The sequence below is a fragment of the Rutidosis leptorrhynchoides genome, chromosome 5, assembly GCF_046630445.1.
Source record: "Rutidosis leptorrhynchoides isolate AG116_Rl617_1_P2 chromosome 5, CSIRO_AGI_Rlap_v1, whole genome shotgun sequence".
In the NCBI taxonomy this organism is placed as follows: Eukaryota; Viridiplantae; Streptophyta; class Magnoliopsida; order Asterales; family Asteraceae; genus Rutidosis; species Rutidosis leptorrhynchoides.
In genome coordinates this window covers 30,873,408-30,879,199 of record NC_092337.1, presented here as the reverse complement: position 1 = coordinate 30,879,199, position 5,792 = coordinate 30,873,408, and positions in this window count along the sequence as shown.

The window sequence follows — 5,792 nt, the reverse complement described above, 5'->3', positions numbered from 1 at the left end:
CTAATATGAAGAAAAAGCTTTTATAAATAAGTTCATATTATGCTACGAAATACTATTGACTACTCTTAATATTCTATATTATTAACTCGATTCAGTTGACTATTTTGAAGGAAATGGCACCGACTACTCGACAAACCATGAATATGAGCGAAGAGGAATTTCGTACTTTTCTTGCTGAAAACATAGCTGCAGTACAAGCTGCGCTACATACCAACAATAACTCTGAATCTAGAAATGCAGCTAACGGCGCAAGAAATCGTGTAGGATGCACCTACAAAGAATTTACTGCCTGCAAACCTTTGGAATTTGATGGAACCGAAGGACCAATTGGATTGAAACGGTGGACTGAGAAAGTTGCATCGGTGTTTGCCATAAGTAAGTGTACTGAAGAGGACAAAGTTAAGTACGCTACACATACCTTCACAGGTACTGCGTTAACGTGGTTGAACACCTATCTTGAACAGGTAGGACAAAATGTTGCTTACGCACTACCGTGGTCGGCATTCAAGCAATTGATGAACGAGCAGTACCGTCCTAGAAACGAAGTCAATAAACTCAAGGCAGAACTTAGAGAGTTACGAACACAAGGGTTCGACGTTACCACATATGCACGACGATTCACAGAGTTGTGCCTATTGTGTCCGGGAGCATTCGAAGATAAAGAAGAGAAGATCGACGCGTTTGTAAAAGGGTTACCAGTAAGGATTCAAGAAGATGTGAGTTCACACTAGCCCGCTTCTATACAGAAGGCAAGTCGAATGGCTCATAAACTCATAAATCAGATTGAGGGAAGAATTAAAGAGCAGTCGGCCGAAGAAGCCAACACGAAACAACTCAAGAGGAAGTGGGAGGAAAATGGTGACAAGAGTCACCAGTACAACAACAACAACAATTACAACAACAATCGCAACAACTATATCAACAACCGCAACAATAATCGCAACAATAACCGCAATCCTAACAATAACTACAACAAACATCCCAACAACAACAACAACTACAATAACCATTTCAACAACAATAAAATCCCAACAACAACCTCAATAACAACAACGGCAACAAAAACTAAAAACAGACATGTCATAGGTGTGAAGAAAATCATCAGGGGTTTTGCACGACATTTTGCAACAGGTGTAAAAGAAATGGTCAAAGCGCGACAAAGTGTGAGGTCTACGGACCAAAGTTTAACAGAACTAATGGAACAAATAATGTCAGAACAAGTAATGCCGAAACGAATAGTGTCGGAGCAAGTAATACCAACGCTGTTTGTTATAAATGTGGAAAACCGGGCCACATTATTAGAAATTGCCCGAATCAGGGGAATACTAATGGGCAGGGCCGTGGAAGAGTTTTTAATATTAATGCGGCAGAAGCACAGGAAGACCCAGAGCTTGTTACGGGTACGTTTCTTATTGACGATAAATCTGCTTATGTTTTATTTGATTCGGGTGCAGATAAAAGCTATATGAGTAGAGAATTTTGTGCTAAATTAAGTTGCCCATTGACGCCTTTGGATAGTAAATTTTTACTCGAATTAGCAAACGGTAAATTAATTTCAGCAGATAATATATGTCGGGAGAGAGAAATTAAACTGGGGGATGAAACGTTTAAAATTGATTTAATACCAATCGAGTTAGGGAGTTTTGATGTAATAATTGGCATGGACTGGTTGAAAAAGGTGAGAGCAGAGATCGTTTGTTACAAAAATGCGATTCGCATTATGCGTGAAAAAGGAAAACCTTTAATGGTGTACGGAGAAAAGAGCAACGCGAAGTTAAATCTTATTAGTAGTTTGAAGGCGCAAAAACTAATAAGAAAAGGTTGTTACGTCATTCTAGCACACATCAAGGAAGTTAAACCTGAAGAAAAGAACATCAATGATGTACCCGTCGCAAAAGAATTTCCCGATGTATTTCCGAAAGAATTACCGGGACTACCTCCGCACCGATCTGTTGAATTTTAGATAGATCTTGTACCAGGAGCTGCACCAATAGCTCGTGCTCCATACAGACTTGCACCCAGTGAGATGAAGGAACTCCAAAGCCAATTACAAGAACTTTTAGAGTGTGGTTTCATTCGACCAAGCACATCACCGTGGGGAGCTCCTGTTTTGTTTGTCAAGAAGAAGGATGGTACATTTAGGTTGTGTATCGACTACCGAGAGTTGAACAAACTTACCATTAAGAATCGGAACCTACTACCGAGAATCGACGACTTATTTGATCAACTACAAGGCTCGTCGGTTTATTCGAAGATCGATTTACGTTCCGGGTATCATCAAATGCGGGTGAAGGAGGATGATATTCCGAAGACTGCTTTTAGGACGCGTTACGGTCATTATGAGTTTATGGTTATGCCATTTGGTTTAACTAATGCACCAGCTGTGTTCATGGACCTCATAAACCGAGTGTGTGGGCCATACCTTGACAAGTTTGTCATTGTTTTCATCGATGCCATACTTATTTACTCAAAGAATGACCAAGAGCACGAAGAACATTTGAGAAAAGTGCTAGAGTTGTTAAGAAAGGAAAAACTGTACGCTAAGTTTTCAAAGTGCGCATTTTGGTTGGAAGAAGTTCAATTCCTCGGTCACATAGTGAACAAAGAAGGTATTCAGGTGGATCCAGCAAAGATTGAAACCGTTGAAAAGTGGGAAACCCCGAAAACTCCGAAACACATACGCCAGTTTTTAGGACTAGCTGGTTACTACAGAAGGTTCATCCAAGACTTTTCCAGAATAGCAAAACCCTTAACTGCATTAACGCATAAAGGGAGGAAATTTGAATGGAAGGATGAACAAGAAAAAGCGTTTCAATTGTTGAAGAAAAAGTTAACTACGGCACCTATATTGTCATTACCTGAAGGGAATGATGATTTTGTGATATATTGTGACGCCTCAAAGCAAGGTCTCGGTTGTGTATTAATGCAACGAACGAAAGTAATTGCTTATGCGTCCAGACAATTGAAGATTCACGAACAGAATTATACGACGCATGATTTGGAATTAGGCGCGGTTGTTTTTACATTAAAGACTTGGAGGCACTACTTATATGGGGTTAAAAGTATTATATATACCGACCATAAAAGTCTTCAACACATATTTAATCAGAAATAACTGAACATGAGGCAGCGCAGGTGGATTGAATTGTTGAATGATTACGACTTTGAGATTCGTTACCACCTAGGGAAGGCAAATGTGGTAGCCGACGCCTTGAGCAAAAAGGACAGAGAACCCATTCGTGTAAAATCTATGAATATAATGATTCACACTAACCTTACTACTCAAATAAAGGAGGCGCAACAAGGAGTTTTAAAAGAGGGAAACTTAAAGGATGAAATACCCAAAGGATCGGAGAAACATCTTAATATTTGGGAAGACGGAACCCGGTATAGGGCTGAAAGAATTTGGGTACCAAAATTTGGAGATATGAAAGAAATGGTACTTAGAGAAGCTCATAAAACCAGATACTCAATACATCCTGGAACGGGGAAGATGTACAAGGATCTCAAGAAACATTTTTGGTGGCCATGTATGAAAGCCGACGTTGCTAAATACGTAGGAGAATGTTTGACGTGTTCTAAGGTCAAAGCTGAGCATCAGAAACGATCAGGTCTACTTCAACAACCCGAAATCCCGGAATGGAAATGGGAAAACATTACCATGGATTTCATCACTAAATTGCCAAGGACTGCAAGTGGTTTTGATACTATTTGGGTAATAGTTGACCGTCTCACCAAATCAGCACACTTTCTGCCAATAAGAGAAGATGACAAGATGGAGAAGTTAACACGACTGTATTTGAAGGAAGTCGTCTCCAGACATGGAATACCAATCTCTATTATCTCTGATAGGGATGGCAGGTTTATTTCAAGATTCTGGCAGACATTACAGCAAGCATTAGGAACTCGTCTAGACATGAGTACTGCATATCATCCACAAACTGATGGGTAGAGCAAAAGGACGATACAAACGCTTGAAGACATGCTAGGAGCATGTGTTATTGATTTCGGAAATAGTTGGGATCGACATCTACCGTTAGCAGAATTTTCCTACAACAACAGCTACCATTCAAGCATTGAGATGGCGCCGTTTGAAGCACTTTATGGTAGAAAGTGCAGGTCTCCGATTTGTTGGAGTGAAGTGGGGGATAGACAGATTACGGGTCCGGAGATAATACAAGAAACTACCGAGAAGATTATCCAAATTCAACAACGGTTGAAAACTGTCCAAAGTCGACAAAAGAGCTACGCCGACATTAAAAGAAAAGATATAGAATTTGAAATTGGAGAGATGGTCATGCTTAAGGTTGCACCTTGGAAAGGCGTTGTTCGATTTGGTAAACGAGGGAAATTAAATCCAAGGTATATTGGACCATTCAAGATTATTGATCGTGTCGGACCAGTAGCTTACCGATTTGAGTTACCTCAACAACTCGCGGCTGTACATAACACTTTCCACGTCTCTAATTTGAAGAAATGTTTTGCTAAAGAAGATCTCACTCTTCCGTTAGACGAAATTCAAATCAACAAAAAACTTCAATTCATCGAGGAACCCGTCGAAATAATGGATCGTGAGGTTAAAAGACTTAAGCAAAACAAGATACCAATTATTAAGGTTCGATGGAATGCTCGTAGAGGACCCGAGTTCACCTGGGAACGAGAAGATCAGATGAAGAAGAAATACCCGCACTTATTTCCAGAAGATACGACAACACCTCCAACTGCTTAAAATTTCGGGACGAAATTTATTTAACGGGTAGGTACTGTAGTGACCCGAACTTTTCTATGTTTATATATATTAAATGAAATTGATTTTTAGATGATTAAATGTTTCCAACATGTTAAGCAATCAAACTTGCTAAGACTTGATTATTTGAAATGAGTTTCATGTAGACAATTGACCACCCAAGTTGACCGGCGATTCACGAACGTTAAAACTTGTAAAAATGACATGACGATATATATATATGGATATACATATAGTTAACATGAGATTATAATAAGTGAGTATCTCCATAAGTATATTAACAATGAGTTATATACATAAAAACAAGACTACTAACTTAAGGATTTCAAAACGAGACATATATGTAATGATTATCGTTGTAGCGACATTTAAATGTATATATATCATATTAAGATATATTAATATATCATAATATCATGATAAGATAATAATTTAACATCTCATTAGATATAATAAACAATGGGTTAACAACATTAAATGAGATTGTTAACTTAAAGGTTTCAAAACAATACTTACATGTAACGACTAACGATGACTTAACGACTCAGTTAAAATTTATATACATGTAGTGTATTTAGATGTATTAATATACTTTTGGAAGACTTCAAGACATATATCAAAACACTAATACTTAACGAAAATGGGTACAGTTACATTCCCATTTTTTTTTCATCAAGAATTCTAGTCGTATTCATACCCGTATTATACACAGCTTCTAGACGTACTTACTGTGGGTATATACCAATAGGAACTAGCATGGGATTCCACTCTTGATTATGTCATATAGAGGTCAAAACCTCGCGATGAAATCAATTAATATGGAACGTTTATAATCAATATGAATGGGACATTTCAATACGGGCATTGGAGTAGGAATGTAGTTTGTATTTATGTATGTACAATGACTTATGATTTGGTTTTGATGATACTGCCAATCTTGAAATGCTCATTGTCTAGCCATTTCATACTCATGTTGATCCATAAAAATTTGCATTTCTGTCATCTGATTCCCCCCTCCCGCATTACCTTGCTGTTGATCTCTTTC